The following is a 12,570-nucleotide window of genomic DNA, read 5'->3' as shown; positions in this document are numbered from 1 at the left end:
GTTCGTTGACTTTGATGTTACCATGCCAACCTTGCTTTTAACAGGCAATTTTTTTTTCAGAAAATGGAAAATGCCTTTTTAAAATGAAGAAAATTACTTTTCTTACCATGAATTTTGCATTTCTAGCTTGTATTAGTGTTCCTTTATTGGTTTAGATTGCTTATTGCTTAATTTCGGCGCTTTCCAGAAGTTTTGGGGAAATCCAGAAATCCAAGATGGCCGCCATTTGGTAATCATGACTTAATTATCACGGCATATGATGTCATTGCCTTTCGTTGTGCACCTCAAAGGAAACATCGTTGGCCATCTATCCTCTAAGCCTTGTTGTCATAGCAAAGCCCGGTCTAAACTTAGTGTAAGCTTACTGTTAATATCTTGAGATAGGCTTTTTCGTCATTGGGAGGTGCACCCAAAGCAAAAATAATTGGCAACAATATAATGGTTTTTTGGCACCATGATATAGCGAGGTTTCCCGGGAATAATAGAATTATAACAGGCAAAAGTTTTGAAACAATTTTCAATGATTCTAGTAGGCTTCTAGCAGTTTCGTACGCTTAGGCTAGTAGAAATTTGTTTTGTGGTAGCTGAATGTGAGATTTTTGTTTGGAATTTCGCCATACAATTTACACTGTAGTGCGATCACACACAGCGAAAAAATGCAAAGAAATAATGCGGAGAAATATCTTAATAGTAAACAAATACTCTACACTTTCTTTAATCGATTTTATAGAAAAAGTTCAGTCTTGAAGTGGTCAGCAGCTTTTAGTAAAGAAAATCAACAGTCGTATCGCAAAACCTAAACGTGCATTTATAGTACCTGACACAACCGATTTCGCAAGATCGTTCAAAGACTTTCCAGCAAATTCATTGCTCGCAATTGGTTTTTATTTTCAAGTATCTTGAATATATCTTGAGGAGAAAAAATTTATTTTCAGCCAATCCGAATTCTCTGGATTTTATTTCAATTATCCTATTATAAATTTCGGGTTACTAAAAACAAAGAAATGCAATAAGACAAAACAAGAAATTCTTTTCAAAACAAATTATGGCTGAGAAAAAAGACAGTAAAAGTGACCGCTTGTATCGGGGCTTGAACTCCAAGCCCCTCGAAGCAACTTAAATTAAACGACGGCAGAGATAAGACCGTCGCTCTGTAGTTCGGGGCGTTTGCTTAACCACAAGACCACTAAGGCATTGCATAGACAATCATGGTGAAAATTCGCCAGAAATAGGTTGTGGGTCCTATTGTTTGCAATGAATATATTATCGTTAATCAGTCATGTATTATTTGTTAGTCCGTGCAGCGTGAAATGCGTGCGATTTATGCATAATAACAAGCAATTTCAAAAAGAATAACAATTGGAAAAAATATCTTGAGATTTTGGGAAGGTTGTTTTGCAACTTATTTTTCTGGAGCACAAAGCATCGCTGTTTCGTTCACGATTTCGTTTACCCTCAAGCAAAATTGATTCGATTTATGAAAATTTTTATACAAAAAGATTGATTGTCAGTGTTGAATTCCAGTGTAAAAATCTTGTAACTTTTGAATTTCAGAGCGTGCAAAACAAATAATCTAAGCTTTTATACGCTTTTATTACATGATGGTTGTTGTCTTTCTGAAATATTTGAATAAAAAAGAAGCATTTAATTGTTTACAAAATCGACTTAAGGAGGCTCGAGGCAGTTTTTTTGGACTTAGAGTGGAAGGTTTGAAATTACAATCACGCATACACGATAAACTTCGATCTCCTTCATACTACTGTTAGATGATAAAAATTGATAATGATGAAAAATATTTACAACGCAATTATTTGGGGTTAAAATAGTTAAAGGAATTTTATTTGGTGTTTGGACTTATTACAAATTATATTTTGGTTTGGGGAATATCACAAAAAAAGACCAGTTGACTCGTTATGCAGCTCTCTAGAAATAATACCTTGTACTTCGACTTAGATGTTCTTAATGTGTGATTGATGTATAAATTCTCCTGTCATGAATTCGGTATGAGCAGTTGTACGTTTCCGCGGAAACACTTGTGATCGTAAAAATATTTTCAATTAAGTTTCCTACAAAAGATAACACTTTGTTTACCTTAATTTTTATAAGTTTTTCCTCAACTTGACCTTTCGACGGTTTATTCCAGGAAATTGTTACTGCTCTTATTTTTAGTCAATTTTGGTAGATTGTCTTGGGTTCTTTTACCGAATTCATGGTAGTTGATGTTCATTTTAAAGATGAAGATATCTAAATAACAATATCTGTTATTTTAGGGTGTTTTTGAAAGTAAATACTATGGTCTTAGGGTGATTGTGAAGATAAATATCCATGGTTGTAATTCTGCTATCAGCCACGTACTGAATGTATAGTTCGAGCTTTAGATTTTGTTGACCACGTACTCATTTAATTTATGGAAACTTTTAAATTGAAAACGCTCTTTTCTAATTTCGCCTACAAATTGTCTAGATTGAGTAGTTTAAATCCCTAAAGTTTCGTCATAAAGTGTCTGACTAGATTTCGAGATAATCAACAATGTTTCAAATGGGAGGCTATGAGCTTCCGTTGCTATGGTAATAGCTGTTGCTTGGAAACCGATGAGAAAATTAACTTTGATCATATGTTGAAATGATGATGTAGTATCAAGGATATCGAAGTTTATCTTGTATGCGAGATTGTAATTTCAAAACTTCCACCCTAAGTCCAAAAAAACTGCTTCGAGCCTCCATAATCAGAGTAAAAATTAACCGCAAAAAGGGGTTGCAAAAAACTATTAATTAATAAATCGAAGTTTGACTTGATTGAACACTAGAAATAATGAACGTCGCGGAATTTTCTAGACGCGTTTAAGGTAGAAAATGTAGTTTTAGTGATCATTTCGCTCGATCGGTGCGAAGCAATGAAGTTCCAGTTTCAAAATGCAAGGAAAACTTCAAGTTGTGAAATGGATGTTAAAACTCAGTTTAATGACAAAATTCAACAGACAAACTTGATTTTTTTACTTCATTAAATTTCGACTCAAACACTGATATTTTAGATTCCAGCTTATTGGCTGTTGAAAAAATGTTGATCGCATAGAAATTGGAAGGAGACTCGTTTGGAGTTGAGAATGGTTATATTTTTGCCGAATAAAAAAAGTTAAAAAAATAAAATATGTCATCATTTTTTAGAATGGAACTTCTTGTTTTTTACGAATGTCGGTTCAGTACTGGAACGAAAAGTATTCCGGATTCACTCAAAAGTGCACGATACAAAATATCACACTAATACAACAGAGGATTCCTTGTTTGTTATAAACGTCCATAATTTCTCTAACTGGAATCCTATCTAAATGCTTCCGATGGAAAGTGTCTAGAACACGATTACACTAAACTTTCTGAACAGTTTCAATACTTCAGTATATGAAGAAAATGTCTAGGCGCACCAAAATACTTTCAGTAGAAAAACGTGATTTTGTATCGTGCACTTATCATTTTCTTCGGTTTCGGCAATTCGTAGACCTTTCTCTAGTCAGTCAAATACGAATTCACTTTTTGCCGTTTTCAAAGCGTTAAAACATGGTTGTAATGTAGTGTTTATGTGGAAATCAAAGTCTTCGTACACATTTGGCTACAAATTTTTTCCAAGAAATGCTCTAAAATAAATGTACAGTAAAATCTTTTAAAACTTCGTGTTTTTAATTCGATTTTTACACAAACTTAATTTAAACCATGTTTCTACTCTTGAAAACAGTTGATCGACTGCTTCGATTTGTGGAAAAAATTTCTTTATGTTAGAAAGTAAGTTTATTTAGAAAAACTTCAGGACTTCTCTTAGATTGTTCTTCAAAGATCATTGAAGTTTTCATTCTCAAAACAAAACCTAACTGCAGTTTAATATTTTTCGCTTTTTGACTTCAGTTATTTGTATCAGATTTGTCAATCAAAAGTCGTTTATTTACTTCCTCATTATCAACTACTTTGCTTGTATATCATTGTCACTTAAGTAACTTGTAATTGAAATCAATGTGTCAATAAAGAATTTAAAAGTATTTCATTGTTCTTTATTTGTCTTGTATTCATTACAACAATAAATAAAAAAAACCTCGCGCTTTCAAAGGGGGCCTGGTAACTAGTCATTTTGTAGGCTATCTCTTTTACTTTTTTTTGCCCAGGAGAGGTTGCCGAGAAGAAAAAAGTCCTGCGCTTTTAACACGGGTCTAGCACAAATCCAAAAAAATATCTTGACTTTTGAAGGGCTAAATCCGTTTTAAACCTGTACGGATTTTTCCCGCCAAAAGACTTAAAGATTTTTTTGACTCAGTACTAGAATACCCCCATCAAAATCACAGCACTCTTTTTTTAGTAAAGGCAATCAAACTAAGGCAAAAAATTTAAAAAGAATTAGCCTACAAATTACTAGTTTTCAAGCCCCCTTAAAAAGCGCGTTTTTCTTTTCTTTGATACATTTTACCCTGTAAAATGTCAAATATTTAGTCAAATGCTTAGAATTTGTCTTTCAACTTCAGAATTATTCTTAATTTCTGTCTAGTTTTCTCCAATTATTGAAAGCGCAAACGTTTTCCAATAATAAAGTAAACAGAAATCTCGTGCTGAAATTCCGATTCCTCTCACTTCTTGCTCACAAATACCTATTAAGTAAAACAAAAACCTGATACAGTTTGTTTCTTCCAGATATTTTTCTCTGTGCGCTTTTGTATATAAAAGTGAATTTCAAGTTGTAATTTTCTCAAACTGAATTTAGGCGCTTCTGGTAGAAACAAGACCATACCAGGTTTGTATTTTACTAATTTGCTATTTATACGCAAAATGTGAGAAAAAACCTTACACTTTTTCAAATTTTGTTTTCAAATCGTACATCAATCAGTTGGAATTTAGAACTCAACTCCGATAAAAATCTCTGAAAACGCGCTTTTTTGGAGGAAGGGTGTACTGTTTTAGGGTCCGGTTATTGAAAGTTAAATAAGCTTACCTACGGTAAACGGTAACAGTTCAATAGGTCTGTTGAAAAAAAAAATCTACCAAAACAATTTCTCTTCCGTAATTTCATTTAAAAATTTTCAGTTTGGGCTAATGTTAGAATAAAACTTGACATTAAAAGAACGAGTTAACAATTACTTTGAACTTTCAAGAAAAAATGAAAAAAAAAATTATAAATTTGCTGAACACTAAACCCTCGATTAGCGTTAAAAAATTTCAGTAAAACCGGACCCTGTAGTGATGTACCCTGATGCCTTTTGTGTTCGCGGTCTGAACAACATTATCAAAAATTATAATAATTCGAGTAGTAAATAAAGTATCAACTGTACCACGTTTATTTTTTGTCTACCAATAGTTCTGCTTTTGTTTTCTGTTAGGGTTTGTTCTCGTTTACCAATAGTTCTGCTTTTTTCTGTCATGTTTTGTTGTTTACAAATAGTTCTACTTTTGGTTTCTGCCATGCATTGTTGCTGTTTGCTAATAGTTCTACTTTTGTTGTCTGTTAAGTTTTGTTGTTGTTTACCAACGTTTCTGCTGTTCTTTTCTGTCGTGTTTCGTTGTTCTATAGAGATAGTTCTGCTTTCGTTCTCTTTCATGTTTTCTAATTGTTTACCAACAGTTCTACTTTTATTTTCTGTCAGGTTTTGGTTTTGTTTACCAATAGTTCTGCTTTTGTTTTGTCGTGTTTTCTTGTTGTTCAGTGCCGACAGTTCTGCTTTTGTTTTCTGTTAGGTTTTGTTGTTGTTTATAAATGGTTCTGCTTTTGTTATCTGTTAGATTTTGTTGTTGCTTATCAATAATTCTTCTTTTGTCTAAATGTTTACCAATCGTTCGGGTTGTTTTCTGTCATGTTTTGTTTTCGTTTACCAACAGTTCTTCCTTTGTTTTCTGTCATGTTTTGTTGTTGCTTGCCAATAGTTCTGCTTTTGCTTTCTGTTAGGTTTTGTTGTTGTTCACAAATAGGTTTGATACCATCGACACGTTTTCTTGTTTTCTTTCTCTGTTGTTGTTTACCAATAATTCTTGTTTAGTTTCCTGTCCTGTTTTGTTGCAGTTTACCAATCGTTCGGCTTGTTTTCTGTCATCTTTTGTTGATGTTTAGGAATAGTTCTTGTTTTGTTTTCTGTCATGTTTTATTTTTGCCTGCCAATAGTTCGGCTTTTGTTTTCTGTCAAGTTTTGTTGTTTAGCAATAGTTCTGCTTTTCTTTTCTCTCTTGTTTCGTTGTTGTTTATCAATAGTTCTGCTATTGTTTTCTCTCATGTTTTTTACCAATAGTTCTGCTTTTCTTTTCTGTCATGTTTTCTTCTTGTTTATCAACATTTCTGCTTTTCTTTTCACTCATGTTTTCCTGTTCTTTACCAACAGTTCTACTTTTATCTTCTGTCATATTTTCTTCTTGTTTATCATTAGTTCCACATTTGTTTTCTGTCATGTTTTCTTCTTGTTTAACAATAGTTCTGTTATTGTTTTCTGTCATGTTTTCTTGTTTATTAATAGTTTTATATTTGTTTTCTGTCATGTTTTCTTCTTGTTTATCGATAGTTCTGCGATTGTTTTCTGTCATGTTTTCTTCTTGTTTAGCAATAGTTTTACATTTGTTTTCTGTCATGTTTTCTTTTTTTATTAATAGTTTTACATTTGTTTTCTGTGATGTTTTCTTCTTGTTTATCAATAGTTCTGCTATTGTTTTCTGTCATGTTTTCTTCTTGTTTACCAATAGTTTTACATTTGTTTTCTGTCATGTTTTCTTCTTGTTTATCAATAGTTTTACATTTGTTTTCTGTCATGTTTTTTTCTTGTTTACCAATAGTTTTACATTTATTTTCTGTCATGTTTTCTTCTTGTTTATCGATAGTTTTACATTTGTTTTCTGTCATGTTTTTTTCTTGTTTATCAATAGTTCTGCTATTGTTTTCTGTCATGTTTTCTTCTTGTTTATCAATAGTTCTGCTATTGTTTTCTGTCATGTTTTCTTCTTGTTTATCAATAGTTCTGCTATTGTTTTCTGTCATGTTTTCTTCTTGTTTATCAATAGTTCTGCTATTGTTTTCTGTCATGTTTTCTTCCTGTTTATCAATAGTTCTATATTTGTTTTCTGTCATGTTTTCTTCTTGTTTATCAATAGTTCTGCTATTGTTTCTGTCATGTTTTTTTCTTGTTTATTAATAGTTTTACATTTGTTTTCTGTCATGTTTTCTTACTGTTTACCAATAGTTCTGCTTTTGTTTCTGTCATGTTTTCTTGTTGTTTACTATCAGTTCTAATTTTATTTCCTGTCATGTTTTCTCCTTGTTTATCGATAGTTCTTCTTCTGCTTTTGTTTTCTATCATGTTTTCTTGCTGTTTACCAACAGTTGTACTTTAATTTTCTGTCATGTTTTTTTGTTGTTGTTTACCAATAGTTTTGCTTTGTTTTCTGTTCAGATTTCTTGTTGTTTGTCAACAGTTCTGCTTTGTTGTCTTCTTGTTTTGTTGTCCGCTTTTATGTCATGTTCACTGGAATTATGCCTAGTTAGAGATCATTTCTCTATCAAACGTTTTAGGTTTTCTCTGTTAGTTAGTTCTCTGCTATTATTTACGCAAAAGTAATTTGTGAAAACTAAAACCACCGCGAAAACAAAAGGCATCTGGGTGATGGTAAAATACGTTGTACATCTATTCGAAATTTTTTTCTTATAGGAAAATCCTTTTATAAAAAGGTCTGACTGGGTTAAAACTAATACTTGGGATACTTTTTGAGAAACTTGAACGTTTAGTCAATAAATAAACAAACATTCAACTTTCCCAAAGTAATTAAGACGCAACTTCTTCTCAAGGCAGCGGAAAATTTTTCATATCTTTCCCCAGGCTTTTGTAGGTACGCGTGCGATCCCATGAATGAGAAAATCTTGCTATAGTGCTATAGTGCAAGTGGTTCTAAATGGAAGTCTATGAATAAAATGCTAACATTTCACTATTAAACAAAAAAAAAAAAAACAAAGTGGTAATGACTTTAGTGCCTGTGGTTGAAATGCGGCCGAAGAACTTATCTCGTGTGGCCGCTCAAATAAAAGCTACCGAGAGGTTGTTTTTCCTATGGTACTGTATTATGCTGTAGCTGTTTTAAAACGCACTTTATCTCAACTGTGAAATGTTCAAGTGTAATTTTCAAATGAGAACTACTGAGCAGTGTACTTTCTCTGACGCTGTTTATCTTTTCTATGAGGTTGTTCCCAGTTTTAAATCAACTGTCTAATGAAACTCTGTGTGTCTGAAAGCTACCGAGTAATGCTTGTTTCCGTTGGTACTGTTTGTTACAACTTTTGAGTCTGTTGGACGATTTCTCATAGTTAATCGGTACCTTTCTATGCTGTAAAAATTCAAATTATATATAACGCTATCGAGTAAACTTTCCTATGGGTCGTTTCATCAATACTGTACAAGACGGTCTTAACTTTTGGGTCTGTGGATACCTGTATTCTTATGGCGTGTCCATTCAACTCAAAACTATTAAGGATCACTTCTTAGGATCTTCCTATTATTTTCTGAACTCGGACTCTAGCTTTTGATTTCGTTACTACTGAATGGCCATTCCAATGAAAGCTACTTGGCAGAAATGTCTATGTTGTTGTTTATTTTGTGCATAGGTTGCCATTCCGACTGTTATTTTGGGAATAAACCTGTTTTAGTCCGTGAATGAATCCCAAAGAGAGAAAATTTAACTCCCAGCGTGCTACCAATTACAATGCAAAGTGACTATCACCATTTTCCTTGCTAAGGGAAATTGATAAGCTATATGGTTTTGTTGGTGCTGTTCTACACCTAATGATCCTAACGTTTGGGTCTGTGGAAATTCTAAGGTGTAACCAAGCAAAATAAAAGCTAAATTGAATGACACTTTGTTGTCGTAATGGCTATTACGCTTTACAAGGTTGGTGTAAAGTTTGAACCCGTCGATGAAATTCCAAAATGCGACTTTTTTTATGATTGCTATTGGGAAGTGCTATATCTTTTCTGTGTTTCGTTATGTTTATTATTATCTTGTACAAATCGGTTCCATCTTTTGACGGGGTAAGAATGAAACGCTAAGGTGAGAGCATTTAGGCGAATCTTACCGAGTTTTCTGTGGTGCTGTTTATTATGCTGTACAAAACCCTTAACTGTGAGCATTCAGGTGAACGCTACTGAGCAGTACTGTGGACCTGCTGGTTATTATGCTGTACAAGGTGGATCAAATGTTTAAGTCCGCGGATGAAAGTGTGAGCACTCTAATTATAGCTATTCCACATCCCCATTTCTTTGGTGCTATTTAATGTTGTTCAAAATTCGAATCTGTGGATGAAATCCTAAACGGTGACAAATGAAACGAAAGCTATCGAACAGTTCTATTATTATCCTATACAAGCTGATCTTTGCAAATCCTAAAGTTCGACCATTAAAATGAAAACTACACGTTATTTTACCCGTGGTGCTGTCTATTAAGCTATACAAGGTGGCCTAACTTTTGCGGCTGTATATAAAATCCTAAAGAGTGACCAAAATGAAAGCTACTGATCAGTACTTTCCTATGGGGTTGTTTATTTCGCTATACAAGGTGGTTCCAACTTTCAAATTTGTGGGTGAAATCCTCAAGTGTGATCATTCAAATTAAGGCTACTGAGCAGTACTTTGCTGTGGTGCTGTTTGTAATGCTGTACAAGGTGGTTCTTAGTTCCGATTCTATGGAAGATATTGTAAAGTGTGACCATTGAAATGAAAGTTACTGAGCAGAACTTTTCTGTGGCGCTGCTTATTAGGTTGTACAACTGAGGTGGTTCCAACTTTTGCGTCTTTGAAGAAATTCTAAAATGTCCCCAATTGAATTATGATGATACACACGCAAGCCATGATCAATCATTTTTAAAAGTTTGGTTATTCAAATTAATTTCACGGACATTATTTATTTGTGACACTGTTTGTTTGTTCTTTGGTGTTTTTATATTTTTTGCTACTAACTAAAAATGCGGGTCATTTTTTAGTTCAACTTGTGCGCCTTAAATGTGAAAAGGTACGTAGAGACTAAACTTTAGCAATTTTCCTGAAACCCGAATCGTACATACCCATGTCAGACCTTTTTATAAGTTTTCAAACAATATACACTTTGGTCCAAATGTTCAAAGCACAGATACGTTTTTGAAGGCTACCAAGCGACCAAACTTCAAATTTGAAAATGAACTCTTACTCTTGTTCATTTGTGCTTTTCGCATTGAAGCTAGAAGTTAATAGAGATAGAATTTTGTTAAGTGAAACATATCAAAACTTAGCAGCACTAATCAGCTTTGAACAACTGCGCCCTGAATCTTAGATTGGTATACTAAAACTTTTAACACTGAACTTAACCTTGCGCCAAGGGATTCCCGCAGTCCTCCGTCCTATCCTCTTCCTTGTTTTTACGTTCTTGATCCTCCATCGCCTGGTAACTGGAGGTTACAGCTATGAGCAAAGAAATACAAAGCATCAATTGTTCAAAATTTTTTGGAGGAAGATTTTAATTAAAATAAACAGAATTGCACATATTCTGACATCCTGAAAAATACAATATTTTTCCACTTTTTTGAAAGCGGTTCCCATGGATGTATACCTAGTTAGGAACGCAGCCCAATAGCGTACTGTTTGTAATTCTCTTCTGGGGACCAAGAACTGTCAAATTTTGGTCGAAGGTGTCCTTAAAAATCCATGCTTCATCTCAAACATATTGCAAACTTAACCTTTAAATATTCCTCACTTTAAGGAAATAACCTCATTTAAAAGCAAAAACGAACAATTGTAGCTTTCCCTAAAGAAGGCCTTCTACTGTGGCTAGAAAAAATGATACCCGACTTTCTGAAAATGATGAAAGGGTGAAACGTTTGCAGACCAAAATGGGTCAATAACGACACCCTTCCTGGACTCATATAACTTATGTCGCATATATCTGTTACAAGGTAGACCTCTTTACGAGAAATCAGTAAATTCTCTTATGTTTGTTTTAGTATACACTGATATGTATTGTTATGCTGTAAACAAAAATAAGATGCTGATCACCATGTGAGGGTAAGTTTGTTAGCTCACCTGTGAATGAATCTTCATCTTTAGGAAGTGTTTTTCTGTTTGGTAGTGGTCTGTGATACCGGGCTGTAAAGAAAAACAAACAGTTATGAAAAATTGTCGTAGAAGTTGTTATAGCTATCCTTGTTGGTTCCATTAAACAAGCTGTTAAATACTTTCTGTTGTAACGTCGAGCGGAAATGGTAATTGAAGAGATAAGGAATCGAGAGAGAAGCGCAACTAACCAACGATCATATTAACATAAAATTAATACCCTTCTTTATGCCAATAGAAATAGAATACCCTTTATAAATGCTCAAAATACCTGCCTTAATTTTTCTTTCCAAATCTGGCTACAAAAATTTCCTTACCCACTGACGGACTGCCCATAGATTTAAATACATGTTGGGTCATAAGGAAGTAGATTCCCTGAGAAATGTTAACACCATATTAAGTTTGTATCATGATGTCACGGCTAGTTTACCCCTGAAGGGACGCTATACACATTATTTGTTACTTTTATAATTGCTGATAATGGATAAAGAGCCTATTTACTCTGATTACCTGTCATGAATGAAGCTTGCCTTATGAGCTTACCTTTCAAATTATTTTGAAGTTGTCTTTCACTTTTTAGCATTCTTTTGAAGTTCCAAATTCACCGAATCTTTGTGCACCTAAATATATCTGGAGAGAAAAACACGGCTTGAAAAGATTTACCGTGGCAACGGTATTGCTGTATTCCTAATCATAATTGTGAAAGATGGGGTAGACTGGCGAGGGGGCGAGAAGGGATGGATTTTATGGAGGTAAGCGGGCGGATGGGGGGAGGGGTGAGTGATTGCAGTGACACTGGTCCCTATAGGGGGTCATGGGGCGTGCTTACATTGGAAAGTTAAGAAAGTTACATTGGAAAACAACCACCCCCTTGGATCCACTCCTGGGGGGAGGAAAGTGTTCAATCAGTTAACAAGCAAAAATGGTAAAAATCTGTGTGGCTGAGTTGACTATAGCTCTAATTACTATAGACATTGAAATAGCCTTAAACGTTTCAATTTAGTCTTGGGACTCTATAAGTTTCATTGAAAAAAAAAAACGACAACGAAAACAACCATACGGTGCCCTTCCTCGAATAATTTTGTTTTACTTTGTACGTTCTATTAAGCACAGATGCTCAGTTGGCATACTAGAAGCAAATTCACCTATTGTAAAGTCTTCACACTTAGTTGGTCTGTTTCTTTTGGCCAATTCCGTGCGTAATGTCTGCCTGGAATAACATACGGAAGCAGTCAGTGTACAGAATTTATCATAGCTATAGAAAAAGTGTTCATCGTTTTGTTATGCTGTACGAGGTGGTTCTATCTTTCTAGTCTGTGGATGAAATCCCACAGTGTAACCATTCAAATGAAAGCTATTTAAAAGTCGTATTCTCCAGTGGTGCTGTTTGTTATGCTGTACAAGGTGGTGCTATCTTTTGAGACTGTGGATGTAATCCTAAAGTGTGACCATTCAAAAGAAAGTTACTGAGCAGTACTTTCCTTTGTTTTTTTTTT

General features: G+C 34.0%; 1 protein-coding gene and 1 long non-coding RNA gene across 3 annotated transcripts in view; one reads left to right on the top strand and one right to left on the bottom strand.

The window, feature by feature from the left end:
• The window catches only part of LOC146450131 (uncharacterized), an 84,899-nt gene that overhangs the window by 38,567 nt on the left and 33,762 nt on the right, over nt 1-12,570 (top strand). The gene's annotated exons all lie outside the window — the stretch shown is intronic.
• LOC146450133 (uncharacterized) overlaps nt 10,216-12,570 on the bottom strand; it is a 2,937-nt gene continuing 582 nt past the window's right edge. Inside the window, exons 2-5 of one of the 2 annotated variants that reach the window (XR_014860384.1) lie at nt 12,220-12,284; nt 11,618-11,704; nt 11,045-11,107; nt 10,216-10,413 (exon numbers count right to left, since the gene is read on the bottom strand). This is a non-coding gene — a long non-coding RNA (uncharacterized LOC146450133). Of the gene's footprint in view, nt 10,427-11,044; nt 11,108-11,617; nt 11,705-12,219; nt 12,323-12,570 lie in introns of those variants that run through there. The other variant, XR_014860385.1, reaches the window with a different exon arrangement.

The sequence above is a fragment of the Pavona decussata genome, unplaced genomic scaffold (assembly GCF_977016875.1).
Source record: "Pavona decussata unplaced genomic scaffold, jaPavDecu1.1 SCAFFOLD_491, whole genome shotgun sequence".
NCBI lineage: Eukaryota > Metazoa > Cnidaria > Anthozoa > Scleractinia > Agariciidae > Pavona > Pavona decussata.
This window is presented reverse-complemented; position numbering and strand designations above follow the sequence as displayed.